Below are 13,207 nucleotides of genomic sequence, written 5' to 3' on the forward strand. Positions count from 1 at the left end.
TTGAATTGTAAAGGTGAGGGAAGGACAGCTTTTCTAAAGCAAAACATGGAAGATACTTGCCATTGAATTGTAAAGGTGAGGGAAGGACAGCTTTTCTGGTTTTGAAATCAACACATTAACACTAGAACAGCCACGGCAATCATTTTGATGGTTTTCACTTTTAAAATATAAATTACTCTGCGTGTGTGACAGATATACGGTTGTCCGTTCTTGAATTTTTATAAATACATGTATTAAATATCCTGATGGCGTTTGAAAGGCAGGATTGCAAAAATAAAAACAATATAATCCCCTCAACCTAGAACCTCCAGAGCAATCATTTTGGCTGCTTTTTACAATACATGTTTTTATTTTGAATATTCTATTTTATTTTTATATACAAGCCTGTTGTTATCTCTACTGGACCTGGCAGCCATCAATTCTTTCGTTTTGCACAAGGAATGCACCGGGGAAAATATCAGCAGGAGAGGTTTTATCTTGAAGCTAGCCACAGCTCTTCGGCAGAAACATTTCGATCAGAAAACTGCAAAGCAGCAGGCTGCAGCAGCTCAGCCTGGAATCTGTGCTGCAACGAGAGACACACACACAAGAGAAAACATGTTACTTTCGTTTTAAATTAAAAACTACTTTAGTTTTTTTACAGTTTTGTATGTACATATACCTGTTTACACCTGTTTAATGTATTTTATTACAATTTTTCATTTTCTGAAGTAGTGCTTTATATGTGGTAAGTTAGAAAATAAATCCTTTTATGTTTAATTGTTCATTTAAATACAGCGTTTCGGCTGTGCTTGAATAAAACTTTTGAGTTGTATCCGACAGTTTGTCTTTCATTTTAATATTGATGTTGTTTAAAATGTAACTGTCATAGTTCTAGTGGTAATGAATGGATTTATTTATACCTGCTGATAAATACTTCTTAAACACAATTACAAGTCCAGGTAAGATTTAAAAGTAGTACAGAAAACTAAAAACTGGTTTGAATGATCAAGTGCTCGTAAAATGATACCTAATGCCATCTTTATGGAATTTCTTACCAGCAGTGCTGTGTAAGTAATTGGAGTGGATAGAGATCAATCCTGAAGCTCTAAGGCCATTCCAAGGCATAATGACTTTTAGTTTTCAAATAATTAGGATATTGTCACACGGCTGACTGCCAGGTCAGCAAATCATTAACCCCACTGCTAAATATGCCTCCATTTTAATTGCTTGCTTTAACACCTCCGGTTAGATGAACTGAAATTAAAGTTACAGGAGTTTTACACGTGGCCACAAGGCCTAAAACTGCAGGAGTTAGCCTTTGACATTCTAAATGAACTTGTGGAACACCAGCCAGACAATCATCAATTCCAAAACCACAAGAAACATTATCAGATAGGGTGCCCTCGCCCTGTTTTTATCACAGTTCACTATGTATTTAAGGCTTTATTTCAACAAGACAAGAAAGAGAGGATACCAAATAAAATGTAAATAAATAACAATAACGCATCATTAAAAACGTTTTGCCAAAGGAGGAAAGCCTTAATAATGTATGTCGTTGTAATAGTTTATGCACAATTCATGACCTGTACGTTTTTTCCATATTGTGTTTTTTGAGGTGTTCAAAATGATACACTGTTGTGGTTGTTAATGGAATGTACTTTACATGTTGGCTTAAATAGTGGTGAAGTTTGAGATACTGTAGAAACAGCTCCTACATGCTGTAAATGACAGACATCCCCTTCAATTGTGGCTGCCTGATTGTTACAGCAAGTCAAATAGAACACTTCTGCTATCAGGGTTCTGCTGTCAGTGATCAGAAAATTGCTTCACTTGTATTGCATTAGACCTACAACACTTTCTATAATATCTCAGCAAGAATTGGAATCTCACACTGTCGTGAACCACATGACCTGTTGCCTTTCTATGCTTTTGCTAGCTATCCTGTTCAGGGATCTTGGGGTTCTGTTGTACAGTTGCCAGATTCCCTGGGAGGATTACAAAATAATAAAAGTTTACAGTAGTACACCATGGCAAACACAAAGCAGACATGTAGTAAAGCATAGTGAAAGCATAGCAAATTCAATATTTATTATATAGGGTCTTGTGTGTGAATCTCAAAGTTCTACAGCAAAGAACACCCTGTAGGACTTCAGTTTGCATTGCTGTATACTGCGTTGCATGTATATAACCCTAATCCTGATTGTTTTCACATTCACATATCGTGGGTCTCAAATCGGCTCTTATGAGCTACGTAGTGTACCCAGATCATGCTCCCGCCTCATTTTTGGTTCCCACAAGCCACTGTTATAAGAGTGAGCATGATCTGGATAGACAGTGATGATTATTACAGAAATTCTCTTCCTCTTTGTGAACACCCAGAGCATACATTTAGATATTTACATTGTCAGCTCATTTATTACCCAAGATGTATGATGTATATCAAAACAATCGGGATTATGTTGAAATATATATTTTTTATGTTTTGTTTTAGTAATACACTCTTCCAATTGCTGTATTGTTGAATAATGTGTAGTGAATTTTAAGAGAAGTAGTCTGCGATTGCAGCCATACAACTTACTCCAAGGCACAAGGTGTTAAGGCAGAGTACAAAGCCAATGTAAAACCCTAGCACTGAACAAGGGCTTAAGCTTGATCAATCGGTATTTCTGTACACACTCCAATCCAATCAAGATAAACAGGGTAAAATCCTAAAATCGTATCCCCTAATTATAACAGTGGCTTTCAAATCGGGGATCTATGATACTAGGTTTAGTTCTAAGCTATGTAAAGAAGGATATTGCAATGTTTTAATATTCCTGCTTTTCCCCACTCTAATCAGCCTGAACAGTCCTGTAATAGGAAACAATAAATTAATTTCAGTCCCCACTTCTGCAGAATGCTCTCTTTTTCCTTCTGCCTGGGTGCTATTGGCTGCTCTTAAATGGAGTGAAGCACTATTCAATAGGTCAATCCACTTCATCAAGTCGCCTGGCTTGACCTTTCGCAATGCAAGGCAGCACAATTTATACTGCGAGCCCGGCTGCCGCTAAACGCAACGCTCATCCAATTTTCAGATGGGGAGAAAATGAGGCAGGGGAAGGACTAGCAGGAAATTCTGATGGATTTTAGATTAGTTTCTCCATTCCTCTTTGAGAAATCTAGGCACTGTTAGCCTTGGACAGCCCGCAAGAAATGGATTGTGGGAGTGGATGCTTTTAACTGGAAAACAAAGACAAGGGAAGAAGGCTTTGCTTTCCTCCTGGCAATCAGCAAAATGGTATATATCTCACCGCTGTATCATTATCTAAATAAATGGAATGTGTCCAGTGTCTAAGATGTGCTACTCCTTGACAAGGGGAGTCGAATGTAAATATATCATTCCTCTTCTTGGACAGTTCATTTGCCACTGTACTATAGACCGGTAGGCATATCAGCAGCATTTGCCTTGTTGTCCTTCTTGTACCATCTTGCGAGTTGATAATATTTAGTTTTGGTTGCTGCTACTTCATTGTCTGGATTGTTTTATATTTGCATTTTGAAATTAAACTGTTCTTAGGTGTATACTTATGGGAACTATACAACCAATTAGAAATATTTTTCATACGCGTTAACACTTATGCATATGTAATGCCTGACATGTATTCTGTAATATATACAGTCATTCAGTCATGCATGATGGGCAGAACAGCAGATGTGACAGACCTTTACAAGTGTATCTTTACTGAAAAATTCTGATAAGTGATGGACTGTTCTGGATAATAAACTTTACTGCGCAATGAATTAGAGACAGTAATCATTGCGGAATGGTCACATCTAGCTCGGGAACAACTGTCATGCCATCTTGGCTGTCACTGCTGGCATTTTCCCCACAGGTGAACTGAAGGACAGGGGGTATTCTCTGATCCCACAACCAAGCTAATGGCCTCTTTACACCCAGGAGCTTAACAGGAGCAACACCCTGGAAGTGCCAGAGCCAATACAAGGTTCCCTTTGGCTTCCCAAGCAAAGACCAGCAACTTTGCACAGCTAGGATGCAAACCTGCACTCCACTGGCTTTATGACTCACTGCATGCCTCACATGCATTTACCAAATAAGCAACTCGGGGATCCCACCTAACCCTGGTAACTTTTTAATAGCCTGCATGCATGTAGGTATAGCACGATAGTACCAAGGTAGCAACAAAGCAAGAAAATCCATCCACACTGTCTAAAAAAGTATCCAGGGACCTCCACAGTAGAAACATCAGATTATTCAGAAGATTACTGGACTAGTCTTATGAATATAAAGTCTGATTGTGCTCTGATGGTTGCTTTATTGTACTTCAATAGGAAATACTTTAGTATATACACCCCTTATTGTGAAGTGTTACATGTTAAAGTCTTGTTTTCCAATGTACCACAAACAGCATTAAAAAGGCTCTTTAGAATTAGCTGCCACTGTTGCCAGACCACAACCCCTAACAGTTCAAAAGCCCTCAACTCTGAATAAAGTCGGATCATTCCCTGTGCCTCATGCATGTATAACAGTTGAATAGTTATGAATGACTCTCTTAATTCCACTTGGCTTGAAGAGCAAGTTTCTGACAGTGCTGTTTATTGACTTGAATGTCTGCCCCATTACCTCGCGTCACAGTTCTAAGAAGCGCTGTGTGTGTGTTTATGTGTGTTTTTTCTTCTTCTTTTTCTATTTCTGGGACAGTCTGGCCCTAATGTCTATGGAAACTGGCCCCTGCTACCCGCTATAGCGTTACAAAGTTGCCTCTTTTTTCCATTGGCTCCATGGGCTGCTGTTGCTCTATTTGCCAGGTTGAATCCCAGGAGAGCAAATAAATAAATAAATAAATATATATATATATGCATCCTTTAATCTGAAAAATACTGTTTTCCATATTCCTAAAACTGAGAACTGAGTGTAGCTGTACAGTAGCTGTGGAGTAACATCACTGAAGTGCTTGACTGCTGCAAAGCTTCTTGTTGGGGTAGCAGCAGACTGAGCCCACACTGTCCCCGAGGTCTGAAAATACTACGACTAAAAACAACAACTGCTACAATTTCTAAACAGTCCATTATCTGAGATTATACAACCACTGCTCCCCCATTGTCTATTATATAGGTCAGCTGTTCAGTTATTAACATACATCCCCAGCCATGGCTGTAAATTCTATATTAGAGCTATCAGTATGATGAAAAAACAGTATTACAAAAATAGTATAGAATGAGAATTAGCAATGGACAGAAAAAAAACAAGGCATTCTTAAAAATGCAGGGTGATACTGAACCAATACTGTAGCTGTGGGCAACAGAGGTGGTTGGAATGCACCATTGCACGTATTAAAACTATATTTAATTATTCAGTTTAATTAACAAAGAGACTACAAAGTAGAGGCATTTTACAAAAATATCATACAATGCAGTATTGTCAGCGGTCATGGTAGAATTATTTATACTTAAGCTGCTGTGGTTAATATTAATAAGCAAGCCGATATCAAATGGCACATGAATGACATTGCAGCCTGATTTGAAAAAAATTAAATAAAAGTTTTGCCTGGGGACATTTTACCAGAGTAAAAATTCACAATCTTCAATAAAAGACAGCACAGGGACAACGATAACCACCAACAACACAAGCATGCATCCACCTACCTGCAGAGAGAGGCCCAGCCGCAAACCTCGGGCTGTGTTGATGGCGAGACAGAGAGCATTCCTTACACAAGCAGCAGAATTACCAGTAAATCACACTGAACCATTAAAGCTTGCTCCACCACATACATTCCACAAAGGAGCCAATAACGAGCGGAATGGTTGAAATGAGCGCTAAAGATACACTGAGCATCAACACTGTTGAAGGACAAGGTTAAATAAATAAAAAATAAAAACAAACACGTTTTGTAGTTTTAACTTTTTTACTTCGTGACATTCAACAATTTAACGTCTACTCTGTACTACATTATTTATTAGGCTTCATGCAGCAGAACATATACCAGAACCGGGAGGTATGTACTGTATTTAATGTTACTTAATGTAAACATTTATTTATATCTTAGTTATTCCACGAAGACATCAGTCATTGATTCATTATAATCTGTATGTTTAATTGCTTTTTTGGACATGATGCATAGGTTGGGCTTTATGCATACTGTACTTTTATTACACTTCCTGTTCATAAAAGAGCTACTTATTGAAGCATTGTGAAATGGTACCACAACTTTTTATTACATTTGATCAATTTTGGTATTATGTAAGTATTCTTTTTAGCCAGTGGCAAGTTGATGGAAAGTATAATAATTTAAACGACTACACTATTATATTTTCAATAACTTATGCCATAAAGTTTTACTACCAAGTTTCATGACAATTGGATAAGCGGTTATGCAAAAACGTGTGAAGTGTGACATACACAGTATGATCGCTTCCACTATACCTTCATCCACACTGGGAGATAAAAAAAAGAACTATAAAAAGCTGTACTATAATAGTGATAATGGCATTGCTGTTGCATGTTCTCCCAGTCTCTGCGTTTATTAATTCTGGAGTTCCATTTTAACCTTGTAACTCTCCATGGCAATGCCAGTATCCATTAATTATATACGACAAGTGGAAGCTTTCTGCCATTGACCTTCGTTGGGATTCAAAATCTTGTTGCCCTGTCACAAATTCACATTGACAGGATAGGGTTCAATGACAGATGCGGTTGTCAGACTAACACAACACATAAATGACTTTCTTTTTTTACTCAAATCTGGGACCTTAACAAACGATTTGGATGTGCTTGGAGCAGCAGACTCCCTCTTTAGTCTAAAGCTAAAGGTTTGGAGAACATTCATGGACATGCACAACGTTTATTATGTTCACTATGTAGTGTATGTCAGGGTGGGTGGGCAAGAAGAGAGAAGAGGGGTGCTTTGACATCTATGATAAAACCCTTCATCTCTCAGAATGTAATCTTGTTTAAGAACAAAGACAAATAGCAATACCCTTTTTTGGTAACACTTTACATTAAGTGTCTCTAATTACTGTGTATTTACATAGTAGTTACTTAGTAAATACATGTGCACTTACCCATAATTACAATGTTATTATGCATAGTTACAATGTACTTAAGATTGAATCATAACTTTAGAAAATATTGTATAGGTTCTGTATGATACAAGCTCAACTCACTCTCCAGTGTGCCGCGCAGTACCAAATGCCCTGTACTTCGTTGGCTTTTAGTACAGTCCCATTACACACTGGCTTGGGCCAGATCCCTTTTTAAAAGGTACACAGTCCTGCACCTCAATAAATCCATGAGTAAAGACAGAACAGTTACAGCATACTCACTGTCCAGGGCTCCGTGTCTGCAGACAGTGCTCCAATGCTGTGGTCCCATGTTGTGCGGTGATTGTATTCCTATGGCAATGCTTTGAGGTGTAATCCACAATATCTTAGTCCGTACCGCCTTGGAAACAGGTGCTGTCTACGTCCCTGCTGGGTTGTGTTTCTCCCGACTGTAATAAGAATGTATTTTATCTGTTGCTTTCTTTGTTCACAGATTCAAGCAGAGTACAGCGTCCCGCTCTCGTCTTGCACTTTAATCTCACCGTTCGTATTGCCGTGTTGTGAAGTTGAACTCTCCTTCTCATCACCCCCACTATCTAAATCCGGCGGCTTTTTAAAGCTGCCGCTCTTACCTATCATGCAGTGTTGGGTTTCAACAGGGCTGTTGGGAAATGTAGTCCCTGGCTGGCCTGTATGTATTGCTTCTGTCCTGCCTGAGTCTTCTGGACTACACAGGCAGGTACAAGCTGTGTTTATTTTGGGATTACTACCTATACTAAATGTTTCTAACCCCTTCGAAACTCTTTTTATATCACATCTAGACGTCACAGTTACTGAATACTTTTGTTAAAACAGAAATACAGTCAGACTGCTAATTACGCTAGACTCAGTAATTGCTCTGCTCCGAGTTTTATTTATTGCTTTTGTAATAAAAACAACTTAATTACTACTTTAATCTCTGATATTATAGTTATTGGCTTTGTAAGAAAGTAAATTCAAAACAAGCATGTAATTGTATATTAGGTAAACACTATTATGCTGTAGGCCTAATTCTATTAAACAACTCATTTTTCAACAGCATTGAAGTGCATTCACACATTGAGATACCTAAATAAATAAATACATAAAAAATGAAAAATATATATGTATGTTTTAAAAATTCCAGAAAGCATTACGGCATCACAGGGGATATGATTAACCTTAGTTTAGCCTTCTGTGCTCTCTGTTTACTTGCCAGTTTGTTTACATTTTCTATAGTAGTTTTAGCTGCAGGCACACTAGCTTCTTCCTTCCTTTCTGTCAGTCTGTGGACTGTAGTGCCATTCTCCTGCTAAGTACAAAAGCCATTTATGACTATGTATAACTGTATACTAGTTTAGAATGTAATCCAATGTTATCCAAATGTTAAACGTTTAGAATTTTGTAAACTTTATCAGAATATGCATGTGAAATTAGTCTTAGTGTTTATACGGCAGTAACTATGCAGGGTTACTTTGTTAATATTCAGTATTTCTTTATATTTTACTGGGGCAAAGTGGTTAACAGTGTGCAGGTGCAGGAATGCAGCAGTGATCAATGAACAGACAGACAATGATAATCACGATATTTTATTTGTAAATCCAATGGTCTGATGACACAAAACACAGTCAATAATAATGATAACAAGCAATACAGCGGCGTGTATTGCTTCGTTGTAATCAATGGGTTGGTCCGGAAATAATAACAGTCCTGATTGTTTTACACCCACACGTAACACAAACATAATCACCAATCCACAGTGTATGCTCTAGTGCTCGTGGTGCTAATACAGTTTATCGTGAAACAAAGTGCAGTGTTGTCCGGGTTTAGTGCTGGCCTTTAGCAACAACTCTGGATCGTGTTAGCCAGAACAAACAAAACACTCACGATTACAACACAGGTTCTCCTTCCGATTCAGCTTTTAACCATAACAAGGAACAGATCACTTCGCTATGCCCCCTTTTGTACCGCAACCGCTCCTCCAATCCGCGGCTGCCACGTCGTTTCCCTTCCGGGTCGATGATTTAGTATATCATAGCTCCACCCCCTTTCTAGATGACTGACTTCCTTCTAACCCTGGATATGAATTGTCTGGCCATCCAGTCCAGGGCACTCTGTTCCCTTTACACAGCGCCCTCACAGGTCGGGAGAGAGATTTATCGCCAAGAATCATTCTGTTGTGTCTAGTCTTTATGACACAGCACTGAAAAGGTTAACATAAGGGATTCAGCACTCTATTTTTCCCAAAACTTTTTTTAAAAACTATGAAAATTGTCAATATAATCAAGAAGCTATGTATTTGCACCAGTGATTTATAAGGGAGTTCAATTGTAACCTTTATTAGAAGAAGAATGCGTTGCACTGCCTGGTTCCTGGTGATTTATTGAACTTAAACAAATCATCATATCAGCTTGTAGGATCTTGGGACCCTGAAGGCACATACACATACACAGCTATACATCCTCACAGAGTGGGAATCTCAGGTTGTTAAACTTTAGCACAGTTCACTTGTAAGCAGAGCCTTCAGTCTAGGTAAACCAACACCGCCTGCTTGTAAATTAAATTGTCCCTTTTACTACCTGCAGCTACTGTATGCTTCCAGTGACCTTGAGCTGGTTACAAATTCCAAGAATGCTCTATAAAAGATTGGGTGATATCTCTATACGCTAAGAAGAAAATAACAGTTCTAAAGTAAGCCAATGCCGGAGAATACTGCTTAACACATTAACAGATTCATTTATACGTATACCTCACAGTAATAGGCTGTGTTTTAATATGCATCTTACCCTATAAGAGGGGTACTTGTTATGCAATATTGTCTCGACCTCTAGGTATCACAGTTTTGAATGCCTTTTTGTTACTGCAAGTGTAAAAATTATAAATCACGTGTAAGAAATCAAGCAACCACTGTTACTGATTTGTCAACATCCCAGTACATCTTTTCCTGTGTACAGTATAGAACATATTCACAAGTATAATAATTGTTTATAATATAGTAATACGTCATGTGTAGGCTGTCCCTTATTATAAGAGCCATTTTACACACTTTGATCAGGAAGAACCACTTACCAAACTGCACGAATCAACTTGTAACATAAGAGACGCCACACACAAAATATTAATAACATAAAATACGTCAAAAGTGCATCTCGAAGTGAAGGATATTTAAATGGATTCAAAGCCATTGAGGCAAAGCGTAACAAGTTCAAGTGAGAACTCAGTGGTCTCACTGGAGTCTCTAAAAGCTTTTCTTGCCTCTATTTATTAATTCATTTTTGTAGTTTTTATCTGAGAAATCGTTTAGACTTTTTCAGTTTTATCAAATGTTGGAATGGTTTGAGTGTGGAATCCACCCCCGACTGATAAAGTGTGAATGGCCTTTGTATTGGTCACATTAAGAGATGTGGTTGTGTGCTAATTATCTACAAACAGAACATTAAGCTTGCAGAGGTGTGAGTGGCTAGAATCACAAAGGTAACTCAGCAACTCACTAGTACAGTTAAACTGTTGTTTTAAGTTGAATATAGTTTTATGTACTGTCTCTTTCCAGCACAATTTAAAAAAAAATGTATCGAATCCCAGTACATTCAAGTTACAACCTATTAACATATTTGTATTAATACAATTTGGATAACTTCTGAATACATTATGCAATAACTTCAAGGCAATCATAGCCACACACTAGGCACATCTGTAGTACATTTTACAGCTCTGGTCCAGGTAGGAGTAAACACTTAGCATCTAACCTAAAAACACTCTATGCGTTTAGAGTATCCCTTAAAAAAGGAAAGAAATCAGACAGGCTTTGCTTCCTATTCACTGGTGGAAGCATGCTGAGGAGTCATTGCATCTTTGTTCTGACTTGTGAATTAATTGGGCTACTGGGATTGTGCTTGTTATTGTTTCATTATTTATATAAAAATACTTGCTACGATCTCCCCTCTCTTATAAATATTTGAAACATCATCCATTATTCATCAAACGCACTTTGTCATTTATTGAGGGCAGCCATTAATACATACATTTAAATTTGTTGTTGCTAATATATTTTAATATGCACACTTTTGCCTGCAGAACAAATAAGCGTGTTATTTGTGCTCTGAAGATAACGGTGATGTCTAATCTGTGTTTCGCTTTAGACTGTGGTCGTAAGAGAACAGATCTGCTATTAAAGTCTTATCTTGAAACTTGTTTTAAACAGCTAAATAAGTTCCAAGCAGCCTAAATGATCCAGTCAGGGATATAACTTAAAAGCACATTTAAAAGTGTCCTCATACACAAAACCACCTGTTCGGTTTGTAATAGCATTTTTTTCTTGCAGATGACTGGCTTTCACCGAACTGTCACCACAATCTGCTATCTAGCAGGTAATGGTCACTGCGTCGGACATCAACGCTTTGAAAGCAAACCTCTGTTTTTTCCGCAGACTGTTAATAAATAGATGTCATAGTCCATCCATCTAAATACTGTGGCATGCCACAACAGCAGGTTCCACGGTATTAAGTGACTTTTGGAAGCTGCAAAATGCACAAACAAATGGGAGTTGTTGACTCAGTTGTTAATTGTGTAATCTGACAGTTCCAAGGAAGTGGGACAGTAAGCACAGTCACCTGTTTCAGTTTATTGACTTTATTTTCACTTTGACTCAGATGTCACAACATTGTACGGTTGCTGGAAGTACAAGGTTTCTTCTCCCCATTCACTTGCTGTGTTCAGGAAATAGTACCCAAACTGAGCCTGCCTAGTTTCAAATGTGCAGCATAATGTGAGGCTACTGGTTCCTGTTACATGTAACACAGCAAGTGAACACAATTCAAATATTGGAAAACCAAAATGGGTAACACTTTACAATAATTGCCTGTAATTACTGCGTAATTACAATGTTATAATGCATAGTTACAATTCACTTAATGTGTACATCTTTTTGCATGATATATGTAAGTACAAAGTTGTATCAGAAAAGGGTTAGGGTTAGGTTTATATAATGCAAAAAGATGTAGACATTAAGTACATTGTAACTATGCATAATATTGCTGTAATTGTACTAACTACTATGTAAATACACAGTAATTATTTTAATAATAATACAACGTTTTTAAAACAAATGTAAGAGGAATCTGATTCATATAATTATTAACGGTCAAGTCTAAAAGAAGAAGAGATGTTTAAGTGTGTGACCAACCTTGTCTCTAACCTGTGGTTATTTCACCTTCTTACACACTACAGTATTTCATATGCTGAATTGAGAAGCCAAAATGGTCTTTTGAGTGAACGTCAATAACCCTTTGGTAAGATAGTGCATAATTTATAGGATCCCAGCAGGCATTTCAAGATTTGACCTCTTGTTCTGAAAAGCAAATCTTATTCCAGAGCCATAAGTGTTTTCAAGTTATGGATGGTACCATCAGAGGTCACATTTCCCAGGAGTCATGTGCCTGTGGGAAGGCCTTCTCTTTTATTCAGTGGGTTGCTGAACATCTAGTACCATGACAAACTGTTTGTGTTCACAACTAGTCATTTTTGATGTAGGTTGCTCAATCAATACTCTGGTCTGTTAGGTTACATTTAGGCAACGGAAACTCCCTGTTTCAAACATTCTTTATTTTGTATGATGTTTAAAATAATAATAATTATAATAATAATTCTGAATCACTGAGAAATGTTATTCCAGGTAAGTAAAAATGAATTAGAATCATTGGTTTATTATTGGAATTCAAATTAAATTCCAAACAGAGTGATGAACTCCATCAACATGCAGTAATCATTGAGTAATGATAAAGTCCACACGTGATATGACACGTGATAGTTTATATTCAGAAAACTTAAAATCACTTATAAGAAAAAGGTATTACTTCTTATCTGAAGGTTTTGAAAGCTGTTGCCCAGTACCCATCCAACAAGACAAAGTTGAATTGTTCTATAAAAACATGCATTTAGAAAAACTAAAAGAACATTTTTGACTAGAAGTTTTTTTCAATGTCTTCAAATGAAAAAGAGTTGAAACATTGGTCATTCAATTTCATGTTTCTTTTCGCTGACACTTTGAGAAGTTTCTGTAAAACAATGGTGGCACATCTCCAAGCGGACCAGGTTCTACTGGAGATATACGCAGCCCAGCCTGGTCATGCACAGTTACACGCAGCAGACACCGTCTTTTCCACATAGTCCT

This window comes from Acipenser ruthenus, chromosome 21 (genome assembly GCF_902713425.1).
Source record: "Acipenser ruthenus chromosome 21, fAciRut3.2 maternal haplotype, whole genome shotgun sequence".
NCBI lineage: Eukaryota > Metazoa > Chordata > Actinopteri > Acipenseriformes > Acipenseridae > Acipenser > Acipenser ruthenus.